Raw genomic sequence first — 19,466 nt, 5'->3', positions numbered from 1 at the left:
GAGAGAGAGAGGAGAGAGAGAGAGAGAGAGAGAGAGAGAGAGAGAGAGAGAGAGAGAGAGAGAGAGAGAGAGATGTGATAGAGAGAAGGAGAGAGACTTGAGAGAAAGAGAAATGGAGCAAGAGGGGGAGAGAGAAAGAGAGTTAGAGGGAAAGAAATACTTGACAAAGGAAGAGAAAGGGAGGGAGAGGGAGAGGGAGAGAATGAGAGAGAGAGACACTTAAGAGAGGGGGAGAGAGTGAGAGATAAAGATATTTGAGAGAGGGAGAGAAAGAGAGGGATATATGAAAGAGAGAAAGAGGGTGAGGGAGATGAGAAAGAGACAAAGAGATACCTGAGAGAGGGAAGAAATTAGAGAGGGGGATGCCTAAGAGACAAAAAGGTAGGGGTTGAGGAAAAGAGAGGGGGAATGTAGGGAAGAGATGAGAGACATAATGCTGATATGAGCATGTTGAATACTGAAATTTGACTAAGTCTGAAATTTATAAGAATACTCAAAAAACTAGAATCTGCATTATAACTCTTAGAGATCTGGAACCACTCTCAAACATCCTGACAATATATACATAAAATATAACTTAAAGTATAAGAAAATTATATTTTATGTATATATCCTACAGAAAAACCTAATGGAATGTAAGTGAATTGCATTTTATTGACAGACAGAACTGTGTATGCGATTTTAGTTTTAAAACCGCGTACGTGCTTAGTATTCTTTAAATTGCGTACGTGCTTAGTATGTTTTAAACCACACACACGGTTTAGCTTTGGTTAGGCTTGACAAAACGAGATAAACGTGTACGGGGTTTTTTAATTTGAAATACCCCATGCGTGTTTTGGTGTTTTTCATGTTTATTTTTTGGTGTCCACTTTTTTGACCACCATCTTTGTGCACTTACCCTACTACAATATTTGCTCTTTGATTATCTTCATATCTTGAGTGGATGACTTTCAAATTTTGCCTCCAAGTTCAGGTTCACCTGATTTCAGAAAAAAAAAAAAAAGTGTCCACTTATACCCCCCTTTTTGACCACCATCTTTGTACACTTATCCATAATGTCATTAAATTTGTTAATTGATCTAATTACTAAATTTTTCAAACAATTAGACAAAAATATCATATTTTCTACACTTAAATTATGATGATCTCTTATAAAACTACTAAATAGAGTGATATGCATGCCAAGAATAAATAAAGTGACATGGAGGAATGCAAAGTCTACACTGTATCACCTATACAAGTGAATTGATTTTGTGATTGATTTAAGGTTGCTAGTAAATATGATGAAAAAGATGGTTTATGCGGTTAATGTTGCCTGCATCATTTTGAGTCATGTGTATGTTTCATGTAGAAGGACAATCCACTTAATTTTGTTTATGCAAATGGTTATTGTAGAAAATATAATGGGAGCTTTGGAATAGGGTGAAATGGTTTGTTGAATGCATATGTAAAATGTGGAAGCATAGACAAGGAATGTGAATTGTTTGATAGAATGCCTCTGAAATGTGGTCTCATGCAATGCTTTGATTGTAGGATATGCACAAAATGCATCTGATGAAAAGGGTTTAGAAACTTTCAAATCAAATATAATCTTATATTTGGAACAGGGTGTGGACATTAATCAATGATAATTAAATTTAGATTAAATTTTAAGTTAGTATTTAGATTGTATAGAAATTAATAAAAAAATAATATATGAAAAATACATTATTTTTTACAAATTAGGTATTGTGATGATGAAAATTATATATTTATTTTAATTTGATCTTAATGTTTACTTTTTAGTATTAAGTATATTAACTATTTTTTAATGTGCAAGTCAAATAATATATTAAATATCTAACTAAAGTCGCATAAAACTTAACAAGTGAACCTAAATAAATTTTTAATGTGGCTAAACACATCTCCAAAGATGCATCATAAATTGTTTTATATTACATAATTAAAATATTTTCCTTGTGCAAGGTGTAGACACACATTATATTAAAATATAAATGATTTGATCCAAATAGTCTCTTTGATCATAGAATCAAATTATGCCAAATGTGAATTTATGTTGTTCAAGGTGGAAGGTGGTAGGAGAGAAATTAGCTAAATTCAAAATTTTACATTTTAAATTAAAAATGATAAGTTTGTAACCCCGAGATCACCTTGATGAGTAAAATTTATTTGGGGGATGGGATAATGGCCAATTTAGTGCGGTAAATGACTAAAAGTGATAGGTGCATGGACATGTGTGATAAGAAGATGTATAAGGAAAATTTATAATTGTGTGTGTGTGTGTGTGTGTGTGTGTGTGTGTGTGTGTGTGTGAGAGAGAGAGAGAGAGAGAGAGAGAGAGAGAGAGAGAGCAACGTATAGGGATATTTGTAAAGTATAGATGGACAAAAGACTAAGGGAATGATCATACAAGGTTAGACCATTTTCTACTTCTACTTGTATTTAGACCACACAGTGTTGTATTGTGTCAAAGTCTCATAATCCCAAATTTAATGCAATTACCAAAGAAAATGATACTGAAATCAAGGTCATGTAGGTTTTGTTAATTTTGAGAGTAGATTGTAAAATATAGATAGCAATAATAGAGAACTGAAATAATGAACACAAGGAACACCAAAATACCCTTGGAAAAACTCCCTCTTGGAGGTGAAAAACCCAGCTATAATCTTAGATCTTATTATGCAATAATCAGTATCTTTACAAATTGGCTTCGACACTTGAAGCATTTAGAATCAACGGGTTATGCACAATAGCAGTATTATGTCTCCAAACTAGGGAATGCCCAACAATGAAAGAAATTATCTACAAAATGATGATCACTTATTTGCAGATCAAGAGAAGATGTTTGCTACCTCAAGGAAGTTCGTTGTCTCTTGAATGGAGTTCGTTGTCCTTAAAGTGAAGTTTGTTGTCTCCAAAAGCAGTTTGTTGTCTTTGTAAGATGATTCACTACCCTTAGGTGTAATCACCGACCTTAGGTGATAGTTCGGTAAATATTGCTAAAGAAGATCGTTGAATGAAGAAGGCATTTGCTAAGTGTAGAATGAATTCGCTGAATTGTGTTTCCTTGAATGGCAGTTCATCTCCTTTATATAGGATGTACACTTATTACAACATGACAACCAGGAACCTATAGAAATAACAAATAATGATATAATGCTTTCAATCCCACACGTTACAAGTTACATATTCCATATAGGGTGTGACTAAGGCCAAAGACCAATTAGTCACATAAACGTGCTAGGTCAACCGTAGAAGGGATCTGACCTAGATATATAACATCAACAGGTTTACTACAATTCTACTCAAGTTTCTTAAACTAATTATTCGACCCCATTTGGTAATGCCATGACCCTAATAAAACTAAGATAATTAATATGTAAATTGGGATATTATTTGTTTGAAGATTCGCTACTAGTGTTGGTGTTGTAAGGGTTAAGGAGTGAAAATGTATAATTAGTTTTACATGAATGCTTTTTTGTATAATAACATATTTGTCATAATTCGTTTAGGTTTCATTTATCGAGACTTAGATGCAAGTGTAAGACAATACCCTTTGTTGATGGAGATTCTTAAACAACATTTAACTCAATAGTCAAAGATAAATTTTGATCATAATAAGATAACTATTTACTAATTTTTTAGAGTAATGATAAAATATAAGACTACAATTGAGAGTTCAACTTTCCAAAAGTACAATATTAATAATAGATTGATAATAAATATATGATTCACATGATCGGATGATTCCATCCATATAAACCAAAAAATATAAAATATTAATTTTGTTCCATTTGAGTCAACGCATTTCATAACCTTATATTGCCATCCATGACGATCTCGATAGATTTCCCTTTTTAATTATAAATAGTAAATGTCTTGTACATTTTTCTACACATAACAAATATTGTGTAGCACGCCTGTTATGATTCTGGGTCATCAGGTCTCAGTGGGGGAATAAAATTTTAATTTGATCCCACATCGTACAGCCATATCTATGCATACCATTACAAAAAAGAACAAACACAGACTTCTGACATCTCTTTCTTCCTACCCACAAGAGTTCTCCATAGAAAGAAGAATAAAAACAGTGAACCAGCAATAACGAGTTCAGAATACCAAGAAAGCGGTGGAATCTCCATAGTACTGATTTAATAGGTTTGATTAGAGGCTAGTAGATATGATTTTGGAGATGGGGTATGGGAATTGCCTGTAAATCTGTAGCCTTCTTTAAAGCAAGTCCAAACTCGTCGCTCATGTCCATCTCTTCACAACTTATCCCATCCAGAAGTATCCATTCAAACGAATGGAGTAAAGAAGCGAAAACCAAATGAATCATACGGCTCGCTGATGGAAGCCCCGGACAAATTCTTCTCCCCGCTCCAAATGGAATAAGCTCCAAGTTTTGTCCATTGTATTCTATCTTCTTACTCTCGCCCTCCAAAAATCTCTCGGGCATAAATTCCACCGGATTCTTCCAGATTGAAGGGTCCCTCCCAATGGCCCACACGTTCACCATCACCTCGCTGTCTTTGGGTATCACAAGTCTATCGATCTCGAAGGAGCTTCCGGCTTTGTGGGGTAACAACAGAGGACTCGCCGGATGCAATCGGAATACTTCTTTCACAGCTGCATGGAGATATGGCAGACGATCTAAGTCGGATTCTTCAACTCTTCGCTTGCAACCAACGACTTCATCTAGTTCTTCTCGGACGTTGCTTAATTTCTTTGGATTGCGAATGAATTCTGCCATGACCCATTCTATTGTTGTAATTGGGTATTCCGACGAGTTTCAGTATTTCCCACATGTTATCTTTGAACTCCGCAGAAGCTGGATTGTGCGCATCGAAGACGCTTGTGCTGAAGATCATGTTGCCTAACAAATTCAGAGACGTGCAGAAAACCGTATGCGTGATATCCACAACTTTTCCCTTGTCTTCGAAAATGAGTCGAGTCATCTTAAATACTTGATCTCTTCTGAGGTGTTGCAGAGCTTTGAGTCTTTTGGTGCTGAAAAGCTCAACAATTGAAATTCGTCGGAGATTGCGCCAGTAAGGACCGTATTCACCCCAGGCTAGAGAGGACTTGTGATGGGAAAGAGACTTGGCTGCTTCAATTACCATCCGCCCGGTAAGGAGGTGGTCATTTGTTTTGAGGAGGTCTTTGGCCATGGAAGGAGAGGAGGCAGAGACATGAGTGGGCCATATTTGTGAGAGAGGGCATATAGAGACTCGTGAGGCCTTTTTCCTAGCTGAAAGAGGTTTCCCACAATAGGCCAAGCAGGTCCAGGAGGAAGAGGAATAATATGAGTGAAGCAGCAGTGAGTAGAAGAGAGGACCATGGAAGCGATGAATTGTCCATACCAACTGTAAATGAGGAGATGCTTCTTTCGTAGATGTAATGTCGCAATTATCTAGAACATACCATTCTTTCCAGATTTTATTAAGGATTCATTAATTATGAAATTAACCAATAAAATAATAGATAACAGTTACAAAAATTTCTGTAATGCTAAAAATTGGATATCTACGTCAATTTTCATTTAACTTTGAAGTCTTTTATAGATGCTTCTTTCGTAGATGTAATGTCGCAATTATCTAGAACATACCATTCTTTACAGATTTTATTAAGGATTCATTAATTATGAAATTAACCAATAAAATAATAGATAACAGTTACAAAAATTTCTGTAATGCTAAAAATTGGATATCTACGTCAATTTTTATTTAACTTTGAAGTCTTTTATTTTGAAAATATTCACACCACAGTTCAAATTGGGTAACATCTGTATTGCAAAAAAAAAAAATATACATATCTATGTAAATTTTCATTTAACTTTAGGTCTTTTAATTGGATAGCAATAACATCACAAAGTTCAAATGGGGCAAGATTTTGGAACAAAACACAATAACACAATTACAAAAAGTCAATTAAGTACTGAGAATGGACAGAGTGGAGAGCAGGAAAACTCTCATGAGAGAAATATTCAACTTTGAAAAATATTTACTCTAAATGTATTATTTAGCAATGAAACTTTACAATATGCTTATAGAGTCTCCATGAAATACATCTTCAACACCAAGCTCATCTAATACACCCTTCATGTATCTGAGCATAATGAATAACTATGCAACTAGACATCCCATGTTATAATTCACGTATGCACTCTTTAGGGGAGCTCAATACAAGTGATAGCCAAATTTAGTCAAATCTAGGTGGTAATCACTAGATAGAGATAGGTGCATGAACATGTGCGATAAGTAGATGGATTAAGTGAATTTATAATTGTGTGTATGGATGAATAGATAGAGTTACGTTTAAAAGATACATGTGTTATAGATGGATATAAAAGGCTAAGGGGATAAGTCCAACATCATATAAGATTATACAATTTGTCATTTTATGTATTTATCTACACCACGTAGTCTTGTATTATGTTAATACATCATAATTCCAACTCTAATTCATTTGACAAAGAAAATAAAATTCACATCAAGGTCATTTAGATTCCATACAAATCTACTGATGTTTCCTAAAAATTATTGTTGAACGCCTTTTGGTAATGCCATGACCGTACTATAATTTGAATAAATGATATATATGTTACTACTTATCAAGTTGCCATTAGTTTCATGTCAAAGTTATTCTATATAATCTAGTCGGTTACTACTACCGAGATATTCAGTCGGTATGAATAGTCCAGTCAGTTATTGAAGAAAGTAGTCTCAGAACGTAGTATACACTGAATTGTCTACTGAGTATCATTCTATGTCTACTGAGCAACAAAGATGATGCACCGAGTTGTTATACACCGAGTGAAATGTGTTACCAGATTCATTGAGCCTAGACATACATATGAAAATGTGTTACAAGATCGAGGAACATCTAACCGTTATCACATTGGAAATTGCACGTAAAGATTGTGTATGATTTTGAGGTCATCTAACCAATGAAATATTTTGCATGGTTATTCATTCGATAAAACATGTTTGTAAGATCGAAGCAATGAAAGGATCATCGTCATAAGAGATCTATTTATACAACATGGATTAAGATCAGAAATATACATGTAGCATGATAGAAAGGAAGATATAGAGATATGTGAAGCAAGACATGTGAAAGCACTAAGTGTTATGACTGTTACAAAGACACAGAGGTCACCAAGAAGGATTTCAAAGAATAGTCAAAGAACAGAGTAAACAGAAGGGTTTACCAAGTTACTATATGGGTTACCGAGGTATGCTATAAGCAAGGTAATCTATTCTGAGCACATAGAATCTGCTACAACATTCCAGATGTAAAGTTGTAGATATTTGTAATGATTTATTGTAATATTTTGAAGTTGTAAGAGAAACCTTTAACAGGGTAAAAGACTCTAATCAAGTCTATAAATTGTAAAGCCTCTAACCAGGTGTAGCATTTAGTTTAAGTGTTGTAAAATCCTTTAGCAAGGTAGATCTAACAGATCTTGTTACTCCTAATAGGGTAAGCTATCAGAAATAGCTAAACATGTAGCTCTAACCGAGCACCTTTTATTATTGCAGTAGTGAAGTTGTGGGTGCCATCCCCACCGTAGTTTTTCTCTCTAACCAAGAGTTTCTGCGTAACCAAAATATACGTGTTATGGAGTGAATCATGTATGATTGTTATCTATTTGTTTTAGCTTTATAAATTATGTTACTGTACTATTCGGTTTATGCATAACAGTAAAGTTATTATTGAAGAAAAGTTTTGAAGTATTGATTCACCCCTCCCCTCTCAGTACATTAGCTTTCCATATTGGGCCTAACAATTGGTATTAGAGCTTCAATCTACAAGAAGAGCTGGATCATGCTAATCAAGTGATTGCAGACATGCAAAGGCAAATGCAAAAATCTTTGAAAGTGAGAAGAAGATTATCTGATAGTTTGCAGGACTCTCAAGAGTTAGTGGAACAAATTGAGACATCATCTAAGAATAGTATATCTGAAAAAACTGAAGAAATGTTTGGAGTATTGAGAGAAAAGAACAAAGCACTGGCTGATCAACTTAAAGCAATGAAAAGATAACATGAACATTTCAACACACAGATGACTGAAAATCTTGATGCATTAAGGACAGCCGAGGATAAAGTAAGAGATCTACAAAGAGAGAAACAACAACTTGAAGTCTTAGTATCTGATAAGAATGATGAAATCACAAGGTTGACTGGAATTCAACAAAATCTATCAGATCAACTAGGTTATGCACATCATGAAGCAATTTTGAAGGATGATGAGAATCAAGCATTGAAACTTGAAGTATCAAGGTTGACCGATGAACTTGAAATAGAGAAGAAATCCAAAGAAACACTGAAGAAGAGTTATGAAGCATCAAAGATGTTGGATGAGCAACTGAATACGAGAAGACCCAACAAAGATGCAGGACTCGGTTACAAAGGAAAAGACTCTATCAAGAAGGGAATTCATACTATCGAGAGAGGAGAATCATCAAAGCAAGCTGGACACAAGAAGAACATCAAAGGAAAGAATCCTATTTGCAACTACTATGGAAATCAAGTTCATACTGCCAACATGTGCCAAATCAAAAAAGGTAAGCAACCGAATGTCACTAAGTCCAATGGTTATTGTTACAAATGCAATAAATATGGTCACACATCTAATCAATGTAGGACAAAGTCTGTAAACAATTATCAGAAGGAAAAATTCAAAGGGTTTTGTAAAAACTGCAATAGATATGGACATAGTACCGAGAAGTGTTGGCTTAAGAAAAAGAACTATATGTGGTATGCACACCGAGCAAATGCTAGAGGTTACCGAACTCACACAAATCCTTACCGACAGTATTCCGTAGTACCATGGGATTACAATACAAGGATATGGTGTGAATGTTGTGGAAGATATGGACATATAAGAGCCAATTGTTTTATAAGGTTTGGGATGTACAACCGAAGATCATGGAGAAATCTTGGTATGGCATGTTTTCATTGTCACAAATTTGGACACTTAGCTGGAGATTGCAGAGATCAACCTAGAAAAGACACTAAAGAAATAAAAGACAAATTAAAAATGATTTGGAAAAAGAAGGAAATTGTGTCAAATGAAAAAAGAACCTTACCTACCGAGTTAGGTGCACCTATTCCAAATTAATCCGTAAAGGTATGAAGGGACTGCATTCTCTCAAGGTTAAATCTTAACAGTTCCTATTTTATTATGTACTTAATTCAAATCTGCATAATTAAGATGTAATAGTAAGTTTGAAATTCTATCAAAGTCTTTTGAAGCACTTTACAGGAAGCCTATCAAGTCGGTGAATGAAGGAAGCTTGGTTACTTGGTTAAAGCGGAAAAGGAAAGAAGGTTTAGTGGAACCGAGTGCATTTAATGTTTTTGACCTAACCCGCACGGAGCTCGATAAGGCATATTGTGTACTTACAAGCATTTTTGTGGTCATTTTCAACTCACCAAGTTTTTGAGAGAGCAGAGCAAAGCGAATCTAAGGTGATCAAACCTCCTACAAAGCAAATTCAAGGTATTTACATCAATCTCAACACATTGTTAAGCTGGTTTACCGATCTTATCAAGTTGCTATTATTTGCTAAGTGTGATGCGTCTACCGTTTGAAATCCTGAAACCCTAAGGATCCTTTGTTAGCTTTTATCTGAAATCTAAAATGGCATCTAAGATCTAAGATCCCATTGTTGTCAAGAATATAGAGAAGCCTTCACTAAAATACTCTTTGACTCCCAAAGTTGCATCTAAACCGGATGACAAAACCGCTTTTTCACTCATCTTGGATAGAGTGTTGTTAGTCGAGGATGCGAGATTCTTCACCAAATGTCGTGTTGAAGAACTCAGTCATGTTGAAATTAAAGACACCTATGATGAATTAGCATAGATGGTAAATTGAATAGCAAGTATGAGCACATTAAGATCAAGAGATTAACTGAAGCCCTAACCTATCCCCATGTGTTCAAACCCCAGTGGGTCAAGTTTGTTCTGAGCAGAGTTCACGATGATTTCATGTGGCTAGAAGAGAAACCATTTAAGATTACCAAGGAAATCAGTCATCTAATTACCGATTACCCTATTTATGATCATGCCCGAGCCCAAAAGATGATATCACAGAAGGAATTGATCAGTTTAACTGGAGTGGAATCAGATTGCAGAGGATTGAAATTGAACAATGTCACAGATGAAGAACTAAAATTTGCCATAAGAGTAATAGGTTACTATTTCTTCCAATCAGGAAGGGAAAATAGTGTACCCTGTGTAGCAGTAGACCTAGCATACAAAATTGTGAAAAAGGGAATGAAAATTGATCTATGTGAGGTGTTGCTGAAGAACCTATTTGAGAATCTGAACACCATCAGGAAGCCGAAGAAAAACAACTCAGCTAATACACTAAAGTTTGGATCATTACTTGTATGCATGTTTTTCTATTTTGAAAAATTCTTTCCATCAGTCGGTAAAGTTGTTTGGGAGCTACACCAACCAATCACCCATCAGATCAATGACTTCATTAAGAAGTTAGGTGATAATTTCAATGATATTATGGATGACTACTTCAGTAAGTTCCAAGAGAAAATGCATAACAGGTACCGGATTCCACCCCAGCTAGTGGAGAAATACAAAAATGACATATGTTTTGAAGTTGACACTGATTACTGTTATGTGAATGTTGTGGAACCAAGGGCTCAATCTTTGTCACCGATGGGTTATGAGATTGATTTTGACATCACACAATAGCAAATTGATGTATTTCTTACATTGCCCAGACATGCTACCAAGCTAAGGTATGGAACCTATGAAGAAGTAAAGAAAAAAGTAAAAATGAGCATTGTAGTACCCAAAGCTACAAGTAAGGCAACAAAGATGATAAAGGCATTATCGGAGAAATTCAGAGAAGACTCTTCCTCTACACCTGTCAAAGGCACCATTTCCATTACTGAAGAGGAATCTAAAACCCAAGAGGCAACTATAACATTGAGCACCGAATTGCCTAAGGGAAAAGTGTTGAAGAGAAAGAAATAGGACACATCAAAGGCCTCACCGACTCCACCTCCAAAGCGACCTAACACTAGAGAATATGTAGCTTCATCGAGTAAGAAAACAAAGAGTGTTATTGTTCCCAAGGTAACAAAGACCTACAAGAAATCTACTTGGAGACTCATTTTGGCAAAAGAGTCTAGTGATACCTTATCAGAGGATGCAAGCAAATTTTAGATTGTCAAAAGCAAGAAGGTAAATGTACATAGTGTTGAAAACTTCTATGATAATCTGAAAGAATATGGTGGATTTGGATCATTTAGATATGTTAAATATGAAACTAGAAATAATGATGAGAAGAGACAAATTGAAGAAGCTGTCATCTGCATACTTCTAAAATTCCAGTTGGCTCCATTGGAACTAGCTAAGTCACTTCCGAATGAACTTTATTTGCATATTGATAATAGGTGGAAGTATGCAATGGACTCGAAGAAACAGATTAGAGAAAGAAGTCTGGTTCATCTCTTTCCTGACATGTCAGTAGCTGAAATAAAAGAACATCTGACAACCTACAACTCAAAGTTTCCTGTCAAACAAAGAGCCTTAAAACTAATGAATGGGTTGTATATTGAAGTTTAAAACGAGACAAAAGCAAAGTGGTAGGAAATCTTTAAATTCAAGGATGTCAGTGAGCAAGCTACAGTTGAAATTGTTGATGTCACCAAGCAAGATCCTAATGTTACCGAGCAAGACCCTACTGACACCATTCAAATAGATGAAGATGTCATGGATACAGAGGCACCGAAACAGGAAATGATAGAAGGCAATGCATATGCAAAACTTGTATCTAGTGAATCAGTCTTGGAACAAGTTCAGCCTTATCCACCGGTCAAACAACCTGTCTCAACTGAAACCCCTCAGGATACGGAGCAAGGCACCGAAGGTCACAAGTCTACAATAGGAGAAGGTACTACTCAAGAGCAGACATCTCAAGCACCTTCTAGCATTGAGAATGTTGCAACTGAGACACCAAGTACCGAGACACCAAAGGACCTTACAGAGGCTAAAGAAACCAACCAAAGTGTTGCCTCTATCGAGCAACCTACCGAGGGTCATCAAGCCTCACAAGCCATTGTCTTAGTTCCATCGGTAAAAGGTAAATAAAAGAAGATGAAAAAGCATAGTTTTAAAGTTGATTTGTCAAAACCAATAGTGTTGCCCAATATAGATATATCAAAATTAAAGGGGCAAGCATTCATTGATTTTGGTGAACTATGCAAAGCAAAGGCCGAACAAGAAAAGCAAATGGCAATTCAAAAGAAAAATAAAGTACTTTAGGAGGTGAAAGCACTCTTAATAGATATGCTACCTGAAGCTACAGTGTCAACAAATGCAGCCATCCACATTCAACTGGATGAACTCCTAACAAAGATAGAGACATCTAGAGTAGATGCATCGGAGTATTTGAGCAAGCTAAAAGACAAGGAGCTCACTGCAAAAATGATAGAAGAGGTACAAAAAGCTATAGCTATTGGCAAAGTTAAACTTGTCAAATTTATTGCTGAGTTGACTCCTCAACTCAAGCACATTCTTTATTTATTTCAGAAACTCTGCACATTTTCTTTATTCATTAAAGACATTAAGAATAAAACAGAGGCAATTGAGAAAGAGATCACCGATCACTCAAATAAGTTGACCACAGAGCCAAATTCAGTTCAGAATTTCTATACAAGGTTACAACAGCTCATGGATCAACAATTGGACCTAAGAAATGAGGAACACAAGATCAGGATGGACATAATGACACTTCAGACATTATTCCTTCCTCATCTTTCATCTGTCCAAGAACAGATCAACCGAGCCACTTCCTTATCTACTACATGAGAGGGAAGCACTCTAGATGGCTTAATATCATTATTGGCTGATATTCAAGCACATAATTCTTTAATGGATAGTGTAAAGATTGTACTCTCTATCGCTCTCACCGAAGCATGGACCAAGTACAAATCCATTTTTGACCAGTTACCACCCCCGAATGGTAATTAAGTTTTGATGTTTGTCAAAAAGGGGGAGTGATACAATATTGGGGGAGTGTAGTATTCAAAGTAGCAAACAAAAGGAGTATGATATACAGGGGGAGTATACTAAGCAGAGCAAGCAGAGTATCCAAGAGCAGTGAACTGAGCAGTGAACAAGACAGTAAGCAAAGATCAAGAGCAGCACACAGAACATTGATCACCAAGCATATAAATCAGAGTTTTGTACAAGTATATCGATAAGGGGAGTATATCTGGATTTACTATTTCATTGACTATTGTATATACTATCAATATAGTCACATTTTGCAAGTATATAGATTATTGAGTTATAACTTTGAAAGTAGTTTTTGTCAAACATCTCAACTAATGTCAAAAGGGGAGATTGTTACTACTTATCAAGTTGCCATTAGTTTCATGTCAAAGTTATTCTATATACTCTAGTTGGTTACTACTACTGAGATATTCAATTGATATGAATAGTCCAGTCGGTTATTGAAGAAAGTAGTCTCAGAACGTAGTATACACTGAGTTGTCTACCGAGTATCATTCTATGTCTACCGAGCAACAAAAATGACACACCGAGCTGTTATACAGCGAGTGAAACATGTTACCAAATTCATTGAACCTGGACATACATATGAAAATGTGTTACAAGATTGAGGAACATCTAACCATTATCACATTGAAAATTGCACTTAAAGATTGTGTATGATTTTGAGGTCATCTAACCAATGAAATATTTTGCATGGTTATTCATTCGATAAAACATGTTTGTAAGATCGAAGCAATGAAAGGATCATCGTCATAAGAGATCTATTTATACAACATGGATTAAGATCAGAAATATACATGTAGCATGACAGAAAGGAAGATATAGAGATATATGAAGCAAGACATGTGAAAGCACTAAGTGTTATGACTGTTACAAAGACACAGAGGTCACTGAGAAGGATTTCAGAGAACAGTCAAAGAATAGAGTAAACAGAAGGGTTTATTGAGTTACTATATGGGTTACCGAGGTATGCTATAAGCAAGGTAATCTATTTTGAGCACATAGAATCTGCTAGAACATTCCAGATGTAAAGTTGCAAATATTTGTAATGATTTATTGTAATATTTTGAAGTTGTAAGAGAAACCTTTAAGAGGGTAAAAGACTCTAATCAAGTCTATAAATTGTAAAGCCTCTAACCATGTGCAACATTTAGTTTAAGTGTTGTAAAATCCTTTAGCAAGGTAGATCTAATAGATCTTGTTACTCCTAATAGGGTAAGCTATCAGAAATAGCTAAACATGTAGCTCTAACCGAGCACCTTTTATTATTGCAGTAGTGAAGTTGTGGGTGCCATCCCCACCGCAGTTTTTCTCTCTAACCAAGAGTTTCTGCGTAACCAAAATACATGTGTTATGGAGTGAATCATGTATGATTGTTATCTATTTGTTTTAGCTTTATATTATGTTACTGCACTATTCAGTTTATGCATAACAGTAAAGTTATTATTGAAGAAAAGTTTTGAAGTACTGATTCACCCCTCCCCTCTTAGTACATTAGCTTTCCATATTGGGCCTAACAATATAAATTGAGAAATCTTATTAATAGGAGATTAGTTATTAGTGTTTCTATTGTAAGGGTCTAGAAGTCAAAGTGCTTTTACATCAAAGTTTTTAACATAATGAGATATTTACCATAGTTCATTTAATTTTGATTTATTGAGGCTCAAATAGTTGAAATGACAAATAAAAATAATTTTAAGTTGGATACAAGGTGTAGGACAATACCTTGGTTGATGTGGATTCTTAAATGATATTTAATTCATTGATCAAAGATAAATTTTGACCAAACAAAATAAGATAATTATTTACCATTTTTAAATAAGACTGAAATGTAAGATTACTATTATTTGTTCAAATTTGAAAAATATGATGCTTAAATAAAATATTGATCAATCAAATAAAATAATTTAAAGTTTTTTGATAAACATTTATAAATATATCAATTCAAAAACTAAAATCAAATTCAAATTTTTTATTAATACTTTACAAATACCAATACCATACCATTAGTTTATTAAATTAATGATACACTAATTAAAAATCTACTTAGCCCATGGGCTTCATAAGTGGATTTATGAGACCACAATTGATCGACAAACCTGTCTCACACTCCTTTTTTTTTTTTTTTTTTGTTAAACTATTTTAAGATAACCCTAAATGGTGGGAATGATGGCACTGTGCACGTAGTTTTGGTGTCCTTTCTTGTGCAGAGTCATGTCAATGCTTTCATAAATATTTTTATCTCTTCTCTACACTAGGTGTCTTCTATCATTTTCATTAACACATAATGGACTAAGAAACACATGTTTGGATGTGCAAAGCACAAGTCACAAATGCAACACTCCAAACCCAATTTCCAATTTTTGTCATTCATGGGAAGCATACCATTAGAGCATTGGAGAACCAATCTACATCACAATTCTTCAATTTTCTTATCGACGAATTCCTTGCACCTATTCACAATGCAAGTGCTAGTATATAAATATATATTTTCATTATCTAATTCAAGATTTCCATCTACTCTGATGTTTATACGAGACATAAAAATACTAATCTCCTTCAATTTTAGTCAAATTTATTTACCAATATTGAAGTCAAGACATTACCAAACCTGATAATACCATCCATTGTCTCTAGTAAATACGATGCGGAAGATGGGATACGGGGTTTGCCTCTAAATCTGTGGCCTTCTTTAAACCAACTCCAAACTCCTCGCTCATGTCCATCTCTTCACAACTCATCCCATTCGGAAGTATCCAGTCAAAGGAATGGAGGAAAGAAGCCAAAATTAAATGAATAACCACGTCTCTGTCACTGAAGAAAAACTTCTATTCATAAAAATTCAAGCTAATCTCACCAAGTATAATTCATTCCCATAGACAAATATATGTAAAATTTTAACTAAACTTGCACAAGATAATATGATCTAGATGGAAAAGAAACAAAACTTGCAAGTTAATGAAAAGGAGGGAAAACAAGAATAAAAATGAAAAAACATTCATATTATTTAATTAATTAGAAAAAACAAAGCAAGCATCACATTTATTCATAAATCATGGATAAAACAAACTATAATGGCAACTATCTATACAAGCAAGAATAAAGAAAGGTTGCAATGTTTGTTATCCAAAAAATATGTTTAAAACAGATCATTTAAAGTTATCTACATAGATTTCTAGAGTCACTATCACTCTATTTTTATACTTTAGAACTACTTGATTGAGGCTTGGATACAAATGATTCATTCACAAAAATCCACTTTTTAGATGGTCCCAAAGAATCGGTTATTATCAGTCCCAACTGCTCTATTGCTAACCTAGGGTACTAACATAATAGGTTTGGGAGTTCGACATGATCCAATTGATACTGGATGACATTTTAGTGGAAAGAGAGTGAGAAAGATGTACAAAGACAGAGAAAGGACAAAACCAAGGAGTGTTTCATGTGTAAAAATATAGCCATGTCACTATTTCCAAAGGTTAAAGGAACCCACATGATAAGGCCTCCTAGATTGATCTTAACCACAACCACAACCACAAATGAGAAGTTATTCAAAATTATTCAAAAAGTGTCTTGTTATTTTGGCATGATTACTAATGTAAAAGCCTTTTAGGATTCAAAAACTACCAAATGGTAGCAAACATCTAGTCTTTTATTTCTTCCAATTTTTCTCTTATAGTTTCTTTCCCTTGCTTCACTCTTCAAAATATTTACTAAGGCCTACCTTTGTGAACTTTTCACTGTAGAAATATAGTATAGGAAGCGGGGGGAGCATGAAAATGTAATATACACCCTAGTTTGCTACCATTCTTTTTTCCCAAATTTTGCATTGTTTTTACCATAAGCAATTTGACAAACAATTTGGCAACATCCCTCAACAAGTTTTTAATATTTTTTCATTGTTCTTCCCTTGCAGCGAAAAGATATTTGGTTGTTTTGCATACATGAATAGATGATGTTCGTATTGCAATGGCTTTAAGATTACACAAAACCTATACAAAATATTGAAATCATTGCAATAATCCTAATAAATTATATTACACGAATGAGATTGATACAAGAATGGTACTAGTAAATCACTAAGATGGTTAATGAGTTTTTTATCTCATCTATTTTAATAGTAATTAACATTTACTTTTAGAGATTTGTAGCAAACTTAGTAGACTGTATCATGCAATTTTCCTTCCAAACAAAACAACAAATGCATAGCCTCATTTCCTTATTTCCCCTTGTATTTGCAGACTAAAAGATTGTAGCTTACAATATGGGGCAAAGCATTCACAGAAAATACTTCTACTACTACCATACATTGAAGATGAATACACCCTTTTTCTTCTGCTAGACCTTTGCAAGGTTCCTCACCATTGTTTTTTTTTTTTCTCATATGTTTGACAACCTCCATGTTATGACTTGGAGTCTAATTAACACCTCCACACATGAGCAAATATGCAACAACAGGGCATCTCACCAAGGGACGTAGTCCCTCCTGGAAAAAAACCATTACCATGTCTAGATTATTGTAAATAAACACCAATGCCATACCATTTATTTCCCACAAATTGCTCTAAAATTCCAAGCTTGACAAGTATTGATTTTTCTATTTCAACCAGTGAACATGTGGTAGGTGAAATATTGAATGAAAGATGAATGTTATAATTCTCTAAAAGTTGTTTTTGTCTAGCATGAGAATGGAAAGCGTTTTTATGGTGTGAGACATTACATGCCCATGGGAGGTTTCTCCAAAATAATAACCTATCGGCTAATAAAGAAATAATACCAAATGCACACACCCTAATAAATAGTTATATATAATAACAAAATTATTAACAGAAACAAACCAATAAATCTAGTCAAACCTAGTGAACATTTCTACCTGAGAACCAACTTATTACCAAACTCTAAACCGAACATTGGTTTCATTCTCAAAACAAAAAAGGCTAGCCCTCTCAAATAATAAAATAAAAACATGTTTTCTTACTCTTTAACAATGTTGAAAACACATTAAAAGGCACATAATCCCATAATAGAATAGTGGGATCTAAAGCAGTAAATATATAGATTGTGTACTTCCATCTTGGAGGAAAATAATTACATAGCTTTCATAAAGGATGGGGTTGTTGAGTGCCAACAATTCACATGGGTTAAACCCATGAAATAAAATCTACAAGACTCAAGAAAAGCATTTCACACCACCCCACAAAAAAGAGAGAATAAACCATAGGGTTATAGTTTGCTTAATCTCATTAAGGATGTCATATGAATTGCACCTTTATGCACTTAAGAAGACTGCAAATCAAAAGAAACATTAAAATTTGTAGTCTTTCTCTACATCCATTTCCCATGCAAATTTGGCCAGCAAAGATTTATTGAATATCTAGTAGCAAGAAAAAAGAAGAGGAATTAATAACAATCCACCTAGATGGAAACCAAACAAGCATTGTACAATAGCTTCTAAACCTAAAGAAAAAAAATATGAATAAAACAACTACCTTTTCAATGCAAAGGTCATGGCACTTGCACTAGGCAAATGTGATTCTTGGGTCAAAGTAATTTTTCTCACATGTTTCCAATGCCCTAGTCTTAAAATTATCCTTTCTTCGCATTATTAGCTTCGTTTTATCTATTTTAACCTTGTTTTGTTCAACTTTCTTCTGAATTTTGCAAACTGAGAAGGATTAACATTCTCATACCAAATATTCAAGCACACAAAAAATATGAATTCATAAATAAAATCATGATTCCACATAAAGGGAGATACTTTTTAGGATTGAATTTCCTCTTTGGCTTCCCTTCTACATAATTTAGTGGTTGTTTCCCCTTTTTTTCCCTGCTCAAATCTATTTCAAGCTCCTTTACAAGATCCTATTTTCAATAAACTAGAATGTTAAAGATATAAACAAAGAATTTGAACAAACTCTAACACTAAGATCTAAGACTCACTATCTCAAGTCTTTCTATGAAAGTAGACCTAGCTGATCTCAATAAATCCATACATTTTTATAAAAAATAAAAAATTGCAAACCCAATGCAACATCATTGTAGCAGATATAAGCACAACTACTTGTTTAAGAGGTACAATTCAAAAACTTGAAATATATAACATACATTTGAAAAACTTGAAAAATACGTTGTCCATGCCTTTAATATGATGGAATAAAAACATAGAATTACCCTAAGTTCTATCATTTTTCTCGATAATCTATCCATTTGAGCATTGTGTGACTTTGACATGGTTAAAGAGAATTGCAACCTAAAAAAGAACCCAAACAAGAACCCAAGGATTTAAGAACCATTAGATCTAAGGCTTCTCATAAAACAAAACATATATATGTAGTCTAGTGTAAATGTTCAAAGAAACAATCAACAACAAGAATCTAGAAATTGTGAATTGTGAATGTGCACTTGTCTC

This window comes from Cryptomeria japonica, chromosome 6 (genome assembly GCF_030272615.1).
Source record: "Cryptomeria japonica chromosome 6, Sugi_1.0, whole genome shotgun sequence".
Classification (NCBI taxonomy): Eukaryota; Viridiplantae; Streptophyta; class Pinopsida; order Cupressales; family Cupressaceae; genus Cryptomeria; species Cryptomeria japonica.
Note: the sequence above shows the minus strand (reverse complement) of the source record.